Source organism: Aquarana catesbeiana, linkage group LG08 (assembly GCF_042186555.1).
Source record: "Aquarana catesbeiana isolate 2022-GZ linkage group LG08, ASM4218655v1, whole genome shotgun sequence".
Classification (NCBI taxonomy): Eukaryota; Metazoa; Chordata; class Amphibia; order Anura; family Ranidae; genus Aquarana; species Aquarana catesbeiana.
Window position 1 is genome coordinate 251,022,768 of NC_133331.1, and position 21,140 is coordinate 251,043,907.

General features: G+C 42.1%; 1 pseudogene; it reads right to left on the reverse strand.

Annotated features, from left to right (window-relative positions):
• Positions 1–401: 401 nt before the first annotated feature.
• LOC141106319 (glutathione S-transferase P 1-like) overlaps positions 402–21,140 on the reverse strand; it is a 50,420-nt pseudogene continuing 29,681 nt past the window's right edge.

Consider the following 21,140-nt stretch of genomic DNA (forward strand, 5'->3'; position numbering starts at 1 on the left):
AGAAAATTGTATAATGCATGGCCAGCCTTAGTAAGATTTTAAGGCGTTGTAGTTGACTTAAGCTGGCCATACATTATACAACTTTAGATTTACCTTCATTTATGTAGTGCAAAGGCCTGCCTGACTGCTTACAAATTGCAAATGTTTAGGTTTGGCCTCATATTATATGGTTTTGGTAAAACTAAAAGGAAAACTGTCTAATTTATTGCCAATCTTACTAAGATTTTAAGGAGTATTAGTTTTTATTTCTACTTGGTCAACAAGGAGGGGAGGCTACTGCAGCTAATATTTTTTGTTACAGGGTGGAGTGCTTTTCTTAAATTACTAATGATAAGTATTAAAATCTATAATAAAAATAGCAGCCTATATCACAATATGTAAAGAAAAAGTACAAACCAGGGTGAAAATGAAAAATATTTTATTTTTTAAAGAAAAAAATATCACAAAAATTTTGGGTTACTAGGAGGTCCCGATCCCGGCAATGAGGCTGCTGTAAGCTTGTTATTGCTCTCTCTCATGTCACAGTTCTCTAGCGATCCCTGAAGAGTGAAGTGCATTTTTACACAGGGCTTCATAGCTGCCATCTAGGGATTGCTAGAGTACTGCGACATGAGAAAGGGAGCAATAAAGAGCTGAAAACATTCTCTATGCATATGTACTGTTTAATGGCATAGCAAGGGGAAATGACATGGTTTACTCTAGATAATATATGAGATAGACTTCTGTATGGTAAGTCAACATGGTCCAGTGGTATTTAACCTTGTTTTGGAAAAAATGGTCTGTTTTTACAGTCCTCGGAGTTCAGATATTCACTGAGGTTGCTTCGTGATGAAATGCGGTCTTTGAATGCAGTGAGGAGGGGAATGCAGACAGACAGTCCGGGAAGATATTGAGGTGACAATGAAGGACGTCCAGGAGGTTGTAGTCTGCATAGGAAATCTGTAGAAAGAAAAATTTGTGATCATCCCATCTTTAATTTTTACAGTGATAATATTTTGTCAGCAATCTATGGCTGCATCAAACTCAAAAAATAATGACCTATTTACTCAAACTTGGCATACGGAGTGCCTGTCTCTGTACACGGTGTATCAGAGCAGCATTTACTCCTCTCCTCCCCACCTATTACTGGTTGTCAAGGATGATGTTGGTTTCATAGACAGGCTCCTAGCAAGCAGTGACAGTAGGTGGAGCCAAAGGGGAAGATGAAGGGCTAGTTCTCCATCTTATTTGCTCCCCTTGTATTTGAAAGAAAGCAATGGGAGGGTCAATAGCCAATAGCAGGCTGTCTGTTGCCTATTGAATCCCCTTATTGCCTGCTGTCAATTCCAAGGGTGCGGACCTGATTGGGAACTAGTTTGTGAACTCTGAATCCTCATCAGGCTCTGTCCTCGCCGGCCACCAAACTCATCAACCACTGTGTTGGCTGTGTGACAGCTGTAGTGTCAGGAGAGAGATCACCTGCCCTGAGGATAGAGTGTCTGTAATTGTCTGTAGGACTTCATTACTCCTCTGCACAGCAAAATGTTGGTTCTTGTCCTAGTTTTATGTACCGGCAGTTGCTGGCAATTCCCAGCTGTCACCATGATACTCTGTTTTATTGATCTGCAGATCAAAGGGATAGATTCAATCTGTTTAGGATATCAGTTAAAACAACCAAACAAGTATAAAAACAAGTTTTTGTTTCTATTTCCATTAACCTATTGTTTTTCCTAAACAGTCCTAATTGACTTTTTCACTTCTTCCATTAACTTTTTATTTCCCCTAATGATTTTCTTGTTTATTTCTATTTTGTAACAATTAAAATGTAAGCTTTTTTACAATCATTATGTTCATTTTTTAGTGTGACATTAAAAGGAGAAGTGAGGGATTCTAAAAAAAAACTACTCACCTCTAGTCTGATGCTGCAGCTGCCCCCCACTGGCTCCAAGCCTGAGAAATGAGCGATCACATGAACACTTATCGCTCAAATCTCAGTTCGCTCTGAGCACTGAGAGTCACTGTTCTCTGCACTGCCCCTCCAGTGCTCACTGGAGCGCCAGGCTGAAGAGGGGGTGGGAGCGGAGGGCGGGGCGATGAGAAGCTGAGCCAGCTGCCGGTCAGGCATCTGGGTGGATCCCAACAGCTGGCAGTGGGCGTTAGTGTGAATAACTTTGCATTATTTTGCTACCAGAATCATAAGCGTAGTTTCATTTGACAGAGGAAAAAATTATATGCTACAATTTATATATTTATTTTTAACAAACACTGATCAAAGTAGAAAAGGTGTATATATTTTAAATTTTGCTACACTTTTTGTCTATGGATTGCATAAAAAATAAAAATATCACCAAAAGAAAGCCTTATTTGTCCTAAGAAAAAAATAATACATTACTTTGTTATCTTAAGTAATGACAAAGTTACTGTTTTAAAAACAGGCTTGTAACAGAAGTGTAAAAATTGCCCATTTGGGTGACAGCTGAAATGGTTAAAATAGAAAATGAGTATCACGCACTCCAACCAATTGAGTCACAATTGCCCCATTCTTCTATACCTTTAAGTCTTACAAAGACCATTGAAAATGTTCACAGTATTTTGGTCTATTTGAGAAATGATTTACAATGATAAGAATCTTTTTAAAAAAAAAAAAAAAAAAAACAGTCCGTTTCCGCTGATCCATACCAGGACAAAGGGACTGAAGTTGGCTAATACACACTATATTGTCAAAAGTATTGGGATGCCTGCCTTTACATGCACATAAATGCTATAACAGCTTCAACTCTTCTGGGAAGGCTTGTCCACAAGGTTTGGGAGTGTCTATGGTAATGTTTGACCATTCTTCCTGAAGCACATTTGTGAGGTCAGGCACTGATGTTGGATGAGAAGGCCTGGCTCGCATTCTCAGCTTTAATTCATCCCAAAGGTGTTCTATCGGGTTGAGGTCAGAACTTTAAAAAAAGAAATTGAAGAAATTGTGCAGGCCAGTCAAGTTCCTCCACCCCAAACTTGCTAATCTATGTCTTTATGGACCTTGCTTTGTGCACTGGTGCGCAGTCATGTTGGAACAGGAAGAGGCCATCCCCAAACTGTTTCCACAACGTTGGGAGCATGAAATTGTCCAAAATGTCTTGGTATGCTACGCCTTAAGAGTTCCTATCACTGGCACTAAGGGGCCAAGCCCAACACCTGAAAAACAACCCCACACCATAATCCCCCCTCCACCAAATGATTTGGACCAGTGCACAAAACGAGGTCCATAAAGATATGGATGAGTGAGTTTGGGGTGGAGGAACTTGACTAGCCTGTACAGAGTCCTGACCTCAACCTTTGGGATAAATTAGAGCGGAGACTGCTAGCCAGGCCTTCTCATGGAACATCAATGCCTGACCTCACAAATGCGCTTCTAGAAGAATGGTCAAACGTTCACATAGACACACTCCTAAACCTTGTGGACAGCCTTCCCAGAAGAGTTAAAGCTGCAAAGGGTGGTCCAACTCAATTTTGAACCCTACGGACTAAGACTGGTATGCCATTAAAGTTCATGTGTGTGTGTGTAAAGGCGGGTGTCCCAATACTTTTGACAATATAGTGTATGTATAAAGGTGCCTAATCTGGCCAGATCAAGCAGTTATGTCATTTCTATGGAGCAGCTACTGACAGGCCAATGCTCAGTGGACACAGGTCAGACAGATCATTAAATATCCAGTCACATTGCACTTGATTTACTAAAACTGACGAGTGCAAAATTTGGCACAGATCTGCATAGAAACCAATCAGCTTCCAGGTTTTTGTTAAAAGCTTAATTGAATGAGCTGTAGTTAGAAGCTGATTGGCTACCAGGCAGAGCTGCACCTGATTTTGCACTTCCAAGTTCTAGTAAATCAACACTATTGCTTCCTCTACAGCAGGGATATGCAATTAGCGGACCTCCAGCTGTTGCAGAACTACAAGTCCCATGAGGCATAGCAAGACTCTGACAGCCACAACCATGACATCCAGATGCAGAGGCATGATGGGACTTGTAGTTTTGCAACAGCTGGAGGTCCGCTAATTGCATATCCCTGCTCTACAGCATGCTTAGCGCCATCTCCTTCTCCAAAATCTAAACAAGAATGTTTGGCTAATTACTAATTGTGATCACACTCTTGGAAGTTTTAGCAATGATTCTTTCAATACATAACCAGTGCAATGGGTGATTTTTGGTTACACTGCTAAAAAATCATCTATGTGGTTTGGGTCTGGTGTTCTTGTGCTTATCAGGTGTTCTGATATACAGTATGTGGACTTAACATCAGCAATACCAATTAAACCCATATAGTTCCTCTCCTCAGATCTTTTACTCAGTTTACTTTACTGATATTAGCTGCTGAGTTACCTTGTCTCCCACCAGAAACTTGGTTCCATTAGAATTTTTAGAAAGGATCCTTTCAAATGCTGATAGCTCATTTGGTAGATCCTTTTCATACTTCTCCTTCCCAGTTTCCTGTTAAACAAAAGTGACTTTAATAAGAACATCCCAGTAATTGTAATAACTTATATTCAGTCTCTTTATATTAAAGACCATTTCCTATCCATTGTTTGTGTTTAACTCTATTTTAGGCCCGGTTCACAGTGATCCATTTCTGCTGTGCTTTTTTTTTATGCGTTTTACGTTTTTATGCTTTTTTCATCTGGCCAAATTTGTTGTTGGGCAGATTAAAAAATGAAAAACGCGGCAAAAACACACTACATGCTTTTTTACAGCTTCTCCGTTGAAGTCTATTGAACCAAAAACATACCGTTTTTCATTTCAAAAAGTCCCTGACCCTTTCCAAAAGTAGCGGCAGATTTGAACGTGTCCCAAAGGAAACCATGTTGAATGGACTGTAGTGCGTTTCTGCAAAAAGCACTAAAAAATGTATAGGTGTGAACCAGCCCTATGAAATGCCAATGATTGCCTGCGCACATCAAATCAGGCAGATAGAGGAAGCACTGAAAGGAGGAAAAAAAAAATATATATATATATATATATACTGCAGGAGTGATTGGTACAACATCATGTGTGCAATAGGGATGCCCTCAAGGTTCATTCTGAACTTTGGTGGTGCGTTCTTCTGAACATTACACTCTTTGCCATTTCAGTGGGAGCGTCATATATAGTAGTGGTATTTCCATTTGGTTAATAACACCCCCCCCCTTCTTGAGAGCAAATTACCTGGTGTGGTGCAGGAAGGGGAGGGCGCATGTTCACCCTCTTGTACCTTTCCTGGCATGGCAGGCTGCATGTTCAGATAAGGGTCTGGCATGAATTTTTAGGGGACCCATGACTTTTTTTTTTTTTTGCACAGGGTCCCCTTTGACATCCATGTCAGACTTGCATGTTTTTTATTGTGTGCTGTGTTCCCCATTAACATCTATACCAAACCCTCATTTAGGATATACAGTATCTGGTATAGATGAAGAGAAATCCCCATCCATTTTGTTACAAAAGGAAGTGGGTGGCCAAATCTGTCATTTGCTGGCAATTTAAACAGCATTTTTTTGTTCTTTGTAAGTGCCAGTTTTGCTGTAATAGGTTGTATACCTGGCATCCCCAGGCATGTTTTTTAAAGGAATTTTGCATTTTTACAGTTTCACTTTAAGCATTACTAAAATTGCTGCTCCCCAACAAATGAACCTAAAAAAAAAAAAAAAATTTGATTTGGTACATGTTCCCCAGGGCAGTGCCCAGCCCCCCATGCAATAGGTTTACCACTTCCTCGCGTGTGGGGGCAGCCAGACGAGAACCTAGTAAAATGCAGCTTCTCTGGGGAGCACCTCCTTGATTGCTACTAAGGAGAAATGTTGGCACTTACAACAACCTTGGTGAGGATCCACCTGTCTATTACACACCTTGGTATACAAAAAAAAGACAAAAAAAGTTTGCAAAATAAATGACTATGTACAGTCCATAAACTCTGTGATAAAAGCACTTGAAGGCAGCCCAGTGCAGATTAGAAGCAATACTCTGTGGAGGCTGGGGAAGAAAGCACAAAGCGCCACTCTAAGTGCAGTATTGAAACAATTTATTTAGGCAAAGGATGGATTGTACTCACAAGAGTATGTATGGAATAGGCATGTCAGGAAAGGTAGATTAGCCGTCCAGGAGGGAGTCTTCTTCAGGCCTTGAAGAAGGAGTGCATGCTCCGCAAATGCGTCGCCTGCAAACTGCCACCCCGTCCGACCAGAAGTGAAGTCATCCCATGTGACTGAGGACCAGGAAACGCCAGTATTCACCGGCGCAACCCGCTCCATGGCATCCACGCTGTGCCCCTGATGGACTCCCTCCTGGACAGCTAATCTACCCTTCCTGACATGCCTATTTTATACATACTCTAGTGAGTACAATGCATCCTTTGCTAAAATAAATTGTTTCAATTACTGCACTTAGAGTGCACTTAGAGTGGTGCTTTGTGCTTTTTTTCCCCAACCTTGATTGCTACTAGAACACTCCTGTTCCATTGGGGCGGCCCTTTGTCCTCATTCCTCAAGCATCAGATCCCTCCCAGCTGATCACCAGTAGTACCAGAGCTACTCTGGACTTCACTAAGAGGGATGCTTTTTATAAGGGTAAGTGCAAGTAGTTGTTTGTGTTCTAAACAGTTTTACTAATTCAGTGATTCTGAGCTGCTGTAGTTTCTTTCATACGGTAGACACTATGCTATGCAGCCACTTGTTACCCTGACTGAGCCACATAGATATTACTGTGAAGAGTCCATGTTTGTGCAGATTTCATATTCTGTTTTGTAATATTCTGCAGTGTTTGCATGCTCATCTCAAATTTGCTTTGTATTGTTGCTTCTAACTCTGCACTTATTTAGTAGCCTGCAACTTACAGTTACTCCCAGCCCTATCATTCAGACAATTACCTATTCTGTTACACAAAAAAAAATATTTTTTCAAACATTGCTTTTTGGCACATACTTACAAATCCAGAGAACATTAAGCGGCAGTACTTCAGTCTCAGGTCTTCCACCCCATCGTTTGTCATGTCAATGATAGCAACCTCATGATTATTGCTTCCAGCAATACCTGAATGACAACTAGAAAGTGTATAAGTAAAGCCACATAAAATCATATTATTAAGAAGCTCTTGTTATATACGGATAATCATCCTCTATTGTAGATTGTGTATTTTATGGACTAGCTAGCCTAATTTTCAAGATTTTCTCAAACAGTATTAAATTAGGCTTATTGGTTTATCTCTATTTCTTTTGATATATACCTGAGGTGGCAGGCTTAGGAGGCAAAAGTAAGTGACTACTCTTACCTTTTACTGTTACATAGTAGGCGAGGTTGAAAAAAAGACTCAAGTCCATCAAGTCCAACGTACGTGTGTGTGATTCTTTTATTACATTGTATATCCCTGTATGTTGTGGTCGTTCAGGCGCTTATCTAATAGTTTTTTTAAATTATCGATGCTCTCCGCTGAAACTACTGTCTGTGGAAGATAATTCCACATCCTTGCCGCTCTTACAGTAAAGAACCCTCTATGCAGTTTAAGGTTAAACCGCTTTTCTTCTAATTTTAGTGAATGGCCATGTGTCTTATTAAATTCCCTTTCGCGGAAAAGTTTTATCCCTATTGTGGGGTCACAGTATGGTATTTGTATAATGAAATCACCTCCCCGCTCAAACATCGCCTCTTTAGAGAGAACAAGTTCAATGCTCGTAACCTTTCCTCATAACTAATATCCTCCAGATCCTTTATTAGTTTTGTTGCCCTTCTCTGGACTCTTCAGTTCTAGCACATCCTGTTACTTTTTTAGAGCGCAAAAAAAGATGTCTACTGTAGTAGCACATAATGCATTGGCCTTTCAGTAGTGCCTTTAATGCGTATTTTACTTTAAAATAAAAAGAAATTATGTGCACCTTTTACCTTGTCTTAAAGCTTTCTAAGAGCTATACTGGGCTCATCAAGGGTACTAACAGTTTCATTGTTCTTTTTTGTGTCAGACATTATTGTAGTTTTAATATTTCTTTATATATACACAGAAGTTCTATTAGATGACTGTCGCTTCCTTAATATAAATCTTAAAATAAAATTATTATCTCCCCTGGGCTAGAATGATGCTGTACTTATCAGTTTTACCAGTGGTAATATACCAACCAAGTAAATAAATGAAACCTTTATTACAGGTAATTAAACTTTTTCCTTTATAATGCACTGCCAACATATGTTAAAGGAACAAAAACCAGACCTGGACCTATTTTTTTTCTTTTCACAACACACAGTATATGTTGTGTGTTGCAGTGCAGATCTATCGGCACCTACTGTACTGTGTCTGGAAAGAGAAAGCAAGGGTTATAGCAACTCTAATGTGTCTTAGGATGAAATAAGCAAGGCTTAGAACCTTTGTCTTGTTGTTATCACTGTTCTGTGTAAGAGATTCAGATTCATTCTCTATTCCAGTTACCATTGTCACTAGGATTGAAAAAAGAAAAACAAAAAAGAAAATTGAATTGTTGCCATAATGGTAATAGAGGAGAAATCTTCCAATAGGGACATTTTTCTCATTGGTAAATTGGAGAACATTTTCCATACTTTTTAGTGACTTCCTTTTACTTCCTGTTGTGCCTCGACACAGGAATTTTAGCAATTCAAAAAAGTTTTGGCTTTACTTTACTTTAAATAATGCTATGGGGGAATAGTGTGGAAGTGTTGAAGGAGAAAGGATTAGGCATGTTCTACCCAACATCAGGACAGGATCTAGTAAATTGTGTTCTTTAAAGAGGGTTTTAAAAGTTGTAGAATGTGAAAAAGTAGCTGACTTGAATAAGTTCTCACTGCATTCTGGTCCTGGAGAGGTGAAACTAAATGTAGTAATCAGCTTCACTGTTTGCAACAGCCCTACCCAAAAACCTTTATACATCCGACTTTTGCTGAAGCTGACCACAAATGGATACTGTGCTTAATGAAGATAGGGTTGTGAACCATTGTTTTCCAAGTATACATCCAAGTTTTTGTGCTCTTGCAATTGGGTAAAACGGAAGCATGACCATTTGGGACATTATTCAGAAAAAAAAAGAAAAAAGTATATAGCAGTGGTATGCAATAAATAGACTCACCAAATTTGCGTCCTAGGTATCTCAGGATGGCGTTGCTCTGATACAGAACAAAGTCTCCATCACTGAACTGAGGCAACTGACCAAACACCTGTGAAAGATTATATCAGATTTAGGGGAAAAATTCTCTCACGGCTCAACAGTCCCATAAACAAAAGAAAATCAGTCATTCCCAACACTGCTTTTATGTTCGTGTAACCTTGGTGGAAAAACTTCCACCCAAACCAATACTCCCACCACAATTTCTTAGCTTTGCCAGAGGTACATTCTAAGATATTTGATACTTCATAGACATCACAGTCATCTTATGCCCTGTACACAGTGTCGGATTTTCAGACGGAAAATGTTCGATGGGAGCTTGTTGTCTGAAATTCCAACCGTGTGTAGGCTCCATCGGAATTTCCATCACACAAAATTTGAGATCTGGATCTCAAATTTTCCAACAATCTGTTGTCGTAAATTCCGCTCGTGTGTACACAATTCCGACGCACAAAGTTCTACGCATGCTCGGAATCAAGCAGAAGAGCCACACTGGCTATTGAACTTCATTTTTCTCGGCTCGTCGTACGTGTTGTATGTCACCGCGTTCTTGACGTTCGGAATTTACGACAAGATTTGTGTGACCATGTGTATGCAAGACAAGTCTGAGCCAACATCCGTCGGCAAAAATCCATGGATTTCGGAATGTCCAATCGTGTGTACGGTAGGTGGGGGGGGAATCATCTAATGTCTATAGGTGCCTTAAAAAAAAAAAAAAAAAAGTTTTAAAATTAACTTACGGCTTCTTTCTTCAAAGGACATTTTCCAGCAAACCAATCAGAAAGTTGTATCACATCCTCAGTCCACTTAGCTCCATTATCAGCCAAGATCAGACGAATGGATTCCCCCCTTCCTATTGGTAAACATACAGATTTAATAAACAGGAGCTAGAATAACAACAATTGGATTTTTTTTATTTTCCATGGTTAACACATTCTTCACTTTAAAAAAAGTAATCACATTGAAACACAGTTACGCAGCAATGAATGAGTTCTGAGAATTAAAACAAGCAACAACATTATTAATTGGTCAATCTTAAGGTACTCAAAAGCAAAACTTTTTCATTTTGTGGAGAGATAGATAGATATATCTATCTATATCTAATTACCTTTTCATGTGACAACACTGAAGAAATGACACTTTGCTACAATGTAAAGTAGTGAGTGTCCAGCCTGTAAAACAGTGTAAACGTGCTGTCCCCTCAATATAACTCACACATCCATTAATGTCTAAACCGCTGGCAACAAAAGTGAGTACACCCCTGAGTAAAAATGTCCAAATTGGGCCACCATTATTTTCCAGCACTGCCTTAACACTCTTGGGCATGGAGTTCACCAGAGCTTCACAGGCTGACACTGGAGTCCTCTTACACTCCTCCATGACAACATCGCGGAGGTGGATGTTAGAGATCTTGCGCTCCCCCACCTTCCGTTTGAGGACGCCCCACAGATGCTCAATAGGGTTTAGGTCTGGAGACATGCTTGGCCAGTCCATCACCTTTACCCTCAGCTTCTTTAGCAAGGCAGTGGTTGTCTTGGAGATGTGTTTGGGGTCGTTATGTTGGAATTCTGCCCTGCAGCCCAGTCTCTGAAGAGAGGGGATCATGCTCTGCTTCATTATGTCACAGTACATGTTGGCATTCATGGTTCCCTCAATGAACTGTAGCTCCCAGTGACGGCATTACTCATGGAGCCCCAGACAATAACACTTCCACCACCATGCTTTACTGTAGGAAGACACTTGTCTTTGTACTCCTCACCTGGTTGCTGCCACACACGCTTGACACCATCTGAACCAAATACGTTTATCCTGGTCTCATCAGACCACAGGACATGGTTCCAGTAATCCATGTCCTTAGTCTGCTTGCCTTTGTCACGTACCTTACAGCAGAGCCGGAAATTATGAGGGTGGCCTCTTGCATGGTTCCGGTCCAAGCACCCCTGGTGGTGGGTACAGGGAGTGCAAGGGTGCAGGTGCCTGCAGGCAGGAGGCTGGAACTTGGAGATACAGGAAACTCTGCTGAGGAGATGTGGAAACTGATCACCAGACTTGTTCAGCGGGAGCCAGATCAGGATCAACTGCAGAATCAGGAACAGGCAGGAGTCAGCAACAGGTTGGCAGCCTCAGAATCAGAAGGCAAAACCGTAGTCAGGAACAGGCAGAGGTTGGCAACAGAGGGGCAGCGGGGTACAGAATCAGAATGCAGAGTCGTAATCATAAGTCCAAGCCAAGGTCAGTATTGTAGGTAGAGGCAGGTTCAGCAGGCAGGGGAGATCCAAGAGAATGGTCAGAAGATAGCCGGGTTTTCAGGAACAAGGTCAATCAGGCAGAGTAACAGGAACACAGGGACAAGCTGAAGATGATCCAGCACTGATGCTAGGCAGACTCTCCGTTTATATAGGGTGCTGTGTGCCAGGATTCACGGCAGCGTACGTGCGTGCACGCATTAGCGTGCTCGCGGGTGCGTGCGCATGGAGGTGCCATTGTGTATGCCCACTCTGGATCTCATTTGTCTCTGGCTACGGTTCCATGCATGCACATTGGCATTAGCGGAACGAGGGTTGGCAGTTGCTTCACGGAGACGGGTGCTTGCTGTGTGAGATCTCCGACAGTCTTCAGCAAACTGCGGGCTACTTGAGCATCATCTTTAGAATAGGCTTCTTTCTGGGACGACAGCCATGCAGACTAATTTGATGCAGTGTGCAGAGTATGGTCTGAGCACTGACAGGCTGACAACCCCCCCCACCCACCCTCTGCAGCAATGTTGGCAGCACTCATACGTCTATTTCCCAAAGACAACCTCTGAATATGACGCTGAGCACGTGCACTCAACTTCTTTGGTCGACCATGGCGAGGCCTGTTCTGTGTGGAACCTGTCCTGTTAAACCACTGTATGGTCTTGGCCACCGTGCTGCAGCTCAGTTTCAGGGTCTTGGCAATCTTCTTATAGCCTAGGCCATCTTTATGTAGAGCAACAATTCTTTTTTTCAGATCCTCAGAGAGTTCTTGGCCATGAAGTGCCATGTTGAACTTCCAGTGACACACCTGCTTCCCATTCACACCTGAGACCTTGTAACACTAATGAGTCACATGACACCAGGGAGGGAAAATTGCTAATTGGGCATGTTCACTTAGGGGTGTACTCACTTTTGTTTGCAGCGGTTTAGACATTAATGGCTGTGTGTTGAATTATTTTGAGGGGACAGCAAATTTACACTGTTATACAAGCTGTACACTCACTACTTTACATTGTAGCAAAGTGTCATTTCCTCAGGTGCTGTCACATGAAAAGATATAATAAAATATTTACAAAAATGTGAGGGGTTTACTCACTTTTGTGAGATACTATATACACATACACACACACATATATTTATTAATAATAATAATAATAATAGGAAGGGAGATGCTGATGGGTGTCAAGCTCTGCCAACATGCATTGTAGTTTTATTAGATGCTAATGGTTTGGACAGTGGCGGCTGGTGCGCCAATTTTTTTTTTTTTTGGGGGGGGGGGCGGGGGGGTGGCAAATAAACACCCCCCCCAGTCAGGTCCACACTTACCCCATCCATGTCGCGGCTTCCCCAGCCAATCTGGTCCTAAGACCCACTACCTGTCCTGATTGGCCAGGAGGAGAAGCCAGAAGACAACAGCGAATGTTGACTCGCTAATGTCACAAGTGGGTGGGCATGGGAAGCAGTGCTCTGCACCTCGAGCCCAACCCTTCTGAAGCCAATTAAAGGCTCAGGCATGTGCTTCAAAACAATAAATAAACAAACTTGTAGAAATCTATGTGTCTGAACCCCCGAATGGAGATTAGGGGGCGGTGCATGGAGACTAGGGGGGGTGGTGCCCCTTATGGACCGGCCGCCACTGGGTTTGGATACTGAAGTAGAAAGTATCGAACCAGGCAGAAATTCAGCAATGCAGGTTTATTAACAGCTGATAACATACAGGTTTATGTTCAAAGTATTACAAGATACAGGTATAATTTATACAGTTTCTTACAATGCTAGCACATTAGATATAGGTATTCTTATCCTCTACCCAAATTGATACAATTGTGAATGGTTCTTACCTTGAACCAGAATGGGTCTTTTCTGCCAATTCTTGGGAACCTGTCACCTGATAGGGACCAGCCAATTGGCCAGTGGTCTGGTCTCCTCACAGAGTTCTGGGTTCCAGCTTGACCAAGTTTGTGAGAGAAATTCACCTGAGACCACACTCTGGAACAAGTTAAGAAGTCTTCTCTGACTCGTACGAGGAGACAAGTTAGGACAGATACTTGCCCATTGGTTCTGACCTCTATGACCCGTGCAATAGGGCAGCATACACAGAGTTCAGCCTTATGAGCTCCTATCTGACTTGTCTGTCTAACAATTGCAGAGCTTGCATTTATATACCATTTACAAGTCTTATCTCAACCATCTCTCTTACATATGATTGGTCGCTAAGATCTACGTCAAAGTATCTAAGCATAAATCTGACACCTGTTCTACAACCAGATAAACTTAATTATTCCCAAGATTCCTATATGTTCATTAAAGTGATTTATAACTGGTTTTGTCCAATTAAAAACCCCTGTGTAGAGACAGCCTGGCACCCAGCTGTGTTATCAAACTCTCCTTATCTTGATAAGATTTAACTAAGTTCAAGAATTACAGATTTCTGACATTTGGGAAAATGAACTTTCAATAACCCCACCAGATGTGTTTATATGTGTTACTATATAATCCTATATGCAAAAGTACTATATCAAATATATATATATATATATATATATATATATATACACACACACATAGCCAATTACTAATTCAATATTGTCTAATTATTACATATATATATATATATATATACACACACAAATACATACACACATGTATTTCCTTATTCAATGTATTTTAACCACTTCAGCCCCGGAAGGTTTTACCCCCTTCCTGACCAGAGCACTTTTTACAATTCGGCACTGCGTCGCTTTAACTGCTAATTGCGCGGTCATGCAATGCTGTACCCAAACGAAATTTGCGTCCTTTTCTTCCCACAAATAGAGCTTTCTTTTGATGGTATTTGATCACCTCTGCCGTTTTTATTTTTTGCGCTATACACGGAAAAAGACCGAAAATTTTGAAAAAAAATGATATTTTCTACTTTTTGTTCTAAAAAAAATCCAATAAACTCAATTTTAGTCATACATTTAGGCCAAAATGTATTCGGCCACATGTCTTTGGTAGAAAAAATGTCAATAAGTGTATATTTATTGGTTTGCGCAAAAGTTATAGCGCCTACAAACTAGGGTACATTTTCTGGAATTTACACAGCCTTTAATTTATGACTGCCTATGTCGTTTCTTGAGGTGCTAAAATGGCAGGGCAGTACAAAACCCCCACAAATGACCCCATTTTGGAAAGTAGACACCCCAAGGAATTTGCTGAGAGGCATGTTGAGCCCATTGAATATTCATTTTTTTTGTCCCAAGTGATTGAATAATGACAAAAAAAAAAAAAAAATTACAAAAAGTTGTCACTAAATGATATATTGCTCACACAGGCCATGGGCATATGTGGAATTGCACCCCAAAATACATTTAGCTGCTTCTCCTGAGTATGGGGATACCACATGTGTGGGACTTTTTGGGAGTCTAGCCGCGTACGGGGCCCCCGAAAACCAATCACTGCCTTCAGGATTTCTAAGGGCGTACATTTTTGATTTTACTCCTCACTACCTATCACAGTTTTGAAGGCCATAAAATGCCCAGATGGCATAAAACCCCCCCAAATGACCCCATTTTGGAAAGTAGACACCCCAAGCTATTTGCTTTGAGGCATGTTGAGTCCATGGAATGTTTTATATTTTGACACAAGTTGCGGGAAAGTGACAAATTTTTTTTTTTTTTTTGCACAAAGTTGTCACTAAATGATATATTGCTCACACAGGCCATGGGCATATGTGGAATTGCACCCCAAAATACATTTAGCTGCTTCTCCTGAGTACGGGGATACCACATGTGTGGGACTTTTTGGGAGCCTAGCCGCGTACGGGGCCCCGAAAACCAATCAGTGCCTTCAGGATTTCTAAGGGCGTACATTTTTGATTTTACTCCTCACTACCTATCACAGTTTCGGAGGCCATGGAATGCCCAGGTGGCACAAACCCCCCCCAAATGACCCCATTTTGGAAAGTAGACACCCCAAGCTATTTGCTGAGAGGCATGGTGAGTATTTTGCAGCTCTCATTTGTTTTTGAAAATAAAGAAAGACGAGAAAAAAAAATTTTTTTTTCTTTTTTCAATTTTCAAAACTTTGTGACAAAAAGTGAGGTCTGCAAAATACTCACTATACCTCTCATCAAATAGCTTGGAGTGTCTACTTTCCAAAATGGGGTCATTTGGGGGGGTTTTTTGCCACCTGGGCATTCCATGGCCTCCGAGACTGTGATAGGCAGTGAAGAGTGAAATCAAAAATTTACGGCCTTAGAAAGCCTGAAGGCGGTGCTTGGTTTTCGGGGTCCCGTATGCGGCTAGGCTCCCAAAAAGTCTCACACATGTGGTATCCCTGTACTCAGGAGAAGCAACAGAATGCATTTTGGGGTGTAATTTCACATATTCCCATGGCATGTTTGAGCAATATATCATTTTGTGACAACTTTGCGCAAAAAAAAATAAAAAAAATAAAAAATTGTCTCTTTCCCGCAACTTGTGTCACAATATAAAATATTCCATGGACTCGACATGCCTCTCAGCAAATAGCTTGGGGTGTCTACTTTCCAAAATGGGGTCATTTGGGGGGGTTTTGAACTGTCCTGGCATTTTATGCACAACATCTAGAAGCTTATGTCACACATCACACACTCTTCTAACCACTTGAAGACAAAGCCCTTTCTGACACTTTTTGATTACATAAAAAAATAATTTTTTTTTGCAAGAAAATTACTTTGAACCCCCAAACATTATATATTTTTTTAAAGCAAATGCCCTACAGATTAAAATGGTGGGTGTTTCATTTTTTTTTTTCACACAGTATTTGCGCAGCGATTTTTCAAACGCATTTTTTGGGGAAAAAACACACTTTTTTAAATTTTAATGCACTAAAACACACTATATTGCCCAAATGTTTGATGAAATAAAAAAGATGATCTTAGGCCGAGTACATGGATACCAAACATGACATGCTTTAAAATTGCGCACAAACGTGCAGTGGCGACAAACTAAATACATTTTTAAAAGCCTTTAAAAGCCTTTACAGGTTACCACTTTAGATTTACAGAGGAGGTCTACTGCTAAAATTACTGCCCTCGATCTGACGTTCGCGGTGATACCTCACATGCATGGTGCAATTGCTGTTTACATTTGACACCAGACCGACGCTTGCGTTCGCCTTAGCGCGAGAGCAGGGGGGACAGGGGTGCTTTTTTTTTTTTTTTTTTTTCTTTATTATTATTATTTTTTTATCTTATTTTTAAACTGTTCCTTTCATTTTTTTTTTTTTTAAATCATTTTTATTGTTATCTCAGGGAATGTAAATATCCCCTATCATAGCAATAGGTAGTGACAGGTACTCTTTTTTGCAAAAATTGGGGTCTATTAGACCCTAGATTTCTCCTCTGTCCTCAAAGCATCTGACCACACCAAGATCGGTGTGATAAAATGCTTTCCCAATTTCCCAATGGCGCTGTTTACATCCGGCGAAATCTAAGTCATAAAATGCTCGTAGCTTCCGGTTTCTTAGGCCATAGAGATGTTTGGAGCCACTCTGGTCTCTGATCAGCTCTATGGTCAGCTGGCTGAATCACCGGCTGCATTCTCAGGTTCCCTGTTGAGACAGGAGAGCCAGAGAAAAACACGGAAGACGTTGGGGGGGGGGGGGCATTCCCTCCCACTGCTTGTAAAAGCAGTCTAGAGGCTAATTAGCTGCTAGGATTGCTTTTACATGAAAGCCAATCGCTGGCTGAAAAGAATGATACCAAGATGATACCTAAACCTGCAGGCATCATTCTGGTATAACCACTCAAAGTCGTGAATGGCGTACCTGAAGACAAAAAAATGGTTAACAATAAAGCACAGTAAACGGTAAGGTATAAAAAATTGCATATCTGAAAAGCAAACATGATAAAACATAACAACAATAAAACATTGCAGAATAGAATACAGTAAAAAAAGAGCAGAACAATAGAGAGAGAATAGAGAGAGAGAACAATAAAACAACAACTATTTTTTTTTTATTTTATATTTTTGTTTGTGTTTTTTTTTTTTTTTTTTACACTTTTTTTTGTAACTAACTTTTATAACTGTAACCGGTTCCAGGTTCGGGTCTTTCAAAATGCGATGGCATCTTGGGAGACCCTGTGAAAGTGTGCCTAGTCTGTGCAGTGCTGTACCCTACGCTAATACACAACTAGTGAATGGTAGCGTTCAAAACATTCACCAATGCAAAGACCAGGATTGTCAGGACAGGAGGGACAATAATAGAGGGTGTCACGCCTATATCCGCTCTTGCTGCAGACACGACATCTTTTTTGGGGGGTTCGTTGGGTAGGGGTACTCGGGAGGACATAAAGAAAATGCCTCTCATGCAGCCGACTGCATTTGGTTGGGGATGTGAATGGGGGAAGTACGGGCGCTGCAGAAGTGGTGGGTTCCCAATTAGGATTGGCGAATGCAGCAGGAAGGGCACTATGGGCACGACGGGCCTGTGTTTGTCTTCTTGGTGGCAGCGGGACACTACTTGTGCTTGCCACCTCACCAGCTTGAACTGCATTTATGGGACTCGCCACGTCACCAAGTGTTACTGCAGTGCTGGTTTGACTACGACCGGGGTGTACTAGGCTGCTGGTGCTTGCCAGTTCACCAAAACGCTACCAAAAAAACTGTTAGCGATCGCAGGGATCAGGCCTGACTCTGCGAACGCTGCAGTTATGCGTTTAGTGTTTTGTAAGTGACAGTGATCGATCGATACTGCACTTGGGTGGGCTGGGCTGGGCTGGGCTGGGCTGGGCCGGGCGGAGGGGCAAAACGCAGGTGCTAGCAGGTATCTGGGCTGATCCCGCTAACACTGCGTTTGTGGGAACCCTAAACTGCTGGGGACGCTAGTATAGATCTGATCAGATCAGATATTGATCCGATCAGATACTATACCACTAAGGGAGGTGTACGGTGTGTGCGTGGGTGTTAGTGGTACTGGCGCTAACCTGATGCTGCCTGGGGCTGGTGCTTGCCAGTTCACCAAAACGCTACCAAAAAAACTGTTAGCGATCGCAGGGATCAGGCCTGACTCTGCGAACGCTGCAGTTATGCGTTTAGTGTTTTGTAAGTGTCAGTGATCGATCGATACTGCACTTGGGTGGGCTGGGCCGGGCGGAGGGGCAAAACGCAGGTGCTAGCAGGTATCTGGGCTGATCCCGCTAACACTGCGTTTGTGGGAACCCTAAACTGCTGGGGACGCTAGTATAGATCTGATCGGATCAGATATTGATGCGTTCAGATACTATACCACTAAGGGAGGTGTACGGTGCGTGCGTGGGTGTTAGCGGTACTGGCGCTAACCTGACGCTGCCTGGGGCTGGTGCTTGCCAGTTCACCAAAACGCTACCAAGAAAACTGTTAGCGATCGCAGGGATCAGGCCTGACTCTGCGAACGCTGCAGTTATGCGTTTAGTGTTTTGTAAGTGACAGTGATCGATCGATACTGCACTTGGGCTGAGCCGGGCGGAGGGGAAGAACGCAGGTGCTAGCAGGTATCTGGGCTGATCCCACTAACACTGCGTTTTTGGGAACCCTAAACTGCTGGGGACACTAGTATAGATCTGATCGGATCAGATATTGATCCGTACAGATACTATACCACTAAGGGAGGCGTATGCTGCGTGCGTGGGTGTTAGCGGTACTGGCGCTAATCTGACGCTGCCTGGGGCGACGCATATCACCGCCGGGCGATCAGGGGGCTAAACCTTTATTAGGTAATAAACGGCGGGTCCCCTGACACTATAAAAAATAAACGAACTAACCAGCGTCACCCGTAACGGTTATACGGTGATCAGTGGTGAAAGGGTTAACTAGAGGGCAATCAAGGGGTTAAAACATTTATTAGGTAGTATATGGGGGTCCCTGTCACTATAAAACGCTGACGGCGAACCTAAATATTTACGTTCCTAACTAGCGTCACCAGCGACACTAATACAGCGATCAGAAAAATGATCGCTTAGTGACACTGGTGACAGGGGGTGATCAAGGGGTTAAAACTTTATTAGGGGGGGTTAGGGGGGTATCCTAGACCTAAAGGGGGGTAATATTCACTGCCCTAACACTGTAACTGTCACAAACTGACACCATGCAGTAATCAGAAAAAAAAAAAAAAAAAAAATACTGCTTGCTGTCAGTTTGTGACGGGGGGGGGTGATTGGGGGGGGATCGGGGGGCGATCGGGGGGGGATCGGGGGTGTAAAGTATGCCTGGCATGTTCTACTGTGTGTGTTTGTGTTGTGTGCACTTACATGTCTTCTCTCCTCGGCGCTGGACGGAAACTGCCGAGCCGAGGAGAGATGACATCACATCCTCTGCCTGTGTGAAACTACACACAGGCAGGGGAGGATTCCGATTGGCTGGGAGCGATCGCGAGGGGGGGGCCACGATCGGATGGTCTCCCCCTCGCCTCCCGACGCTCCCAGTCAAATGCCGACCGCCGCTGGCACCGGGGGGGGGGTCCGATCGGACCCCCCGCCCGCGGGAGGCAGATCACGTACAGGTACGTGATTCTGCCTGCCCGTGCCATTCTGCCGACGTATATATACGTTAGGCGGTCGGCAAGTGGTTAACAGTTTTAATGAGGGCTCAAAAGACCTTTGTTTGACCCTGTCAAACTTAATTAATGTTCTGTACATAACTTTCCTGTATTCCACCTAATTATTTTAGCCACCTGTTTTCTTATCTTTAATCTGTCTGATTTATATGCATTTCAGACTTGAGACAATTCTATATTACTTGAATCTATTCTAATGAACTTTCACCCAGTAAACTATAAAGTATAAGAAAGAAGCAGAGAGGTCATCCAAAGTTCAGCATTTAAAAATGAAGACTTTCTAAATCTATGGAAAACACAGTATACATTATTAAAGATTAATAATTGTTTCTTTACTTACTGAATAATGATATTGATAAAAACCACTACTATATAATAATAATAATAATAATAATAAAATATATGCAAATCAATATGACTAATATGAAATACATTGGCTAATATGAGATTCCACAACATTTCCCCCCTGTTGAGGCATAAGCCTCACAGCAATTACAGTACAGATCACCCACTAATGCTCTTCAGAGACCCCATGCACCCAACACTGATCACATAAATTGTCCAAAAAAATAAAAATAAATCAGTCCAAAAATAAAAAATAAATAAATCAGTCCAATCAAAAACACTGCATCTTCTTCTGTAGCTGCAAAGTCCTTCTCCATATGTGGCACGGAAAACATAGTTGTCAGTCTCAGTGGCATCGTGATCATTCTTGCCACAAACTTCTTGCAACAGGCAACAGTTACTCAGCAACATCACATCAAGGATAACAGGGAAGAAGAATAATCCGTTCAGCTAGTGAATGAAAGCCAAGTATGTGGTTCCAGGGAGCATTCAGCAGACTCAGTCCCATAAGGCTCTGCCTTTTCCTGCATAGGTCTTTTCAGCTTAGCCAAGTGCTTGATGTGTCTGGAGATATCTCCTTCATCATCATTTGCTGGTCCAGTATCATAGCACAAGCTGCTTTGGATGCTGTAATGCCGCGTACACACGAGCGGACTTTCTATCCTACTTGGTCCGGCACACTTTCCGACGGACTTTGTCCGCCAGGTGCGCCGGACTTTAAAACGAACGGACTTGCCCACACACGCCGGGATTTTCCGGCGGGCTAAGTCCGCCCGTCTTTCCGACGGACTTTCGCCGGAGTTCCGGCGGACTTTCAGAATGAACGGACTTGCCCACACACGGACAAGTCCGTTCATTTTGAACGTGACTCAGGTGCGACGGGACTAGAAAAGGATGTCAATCT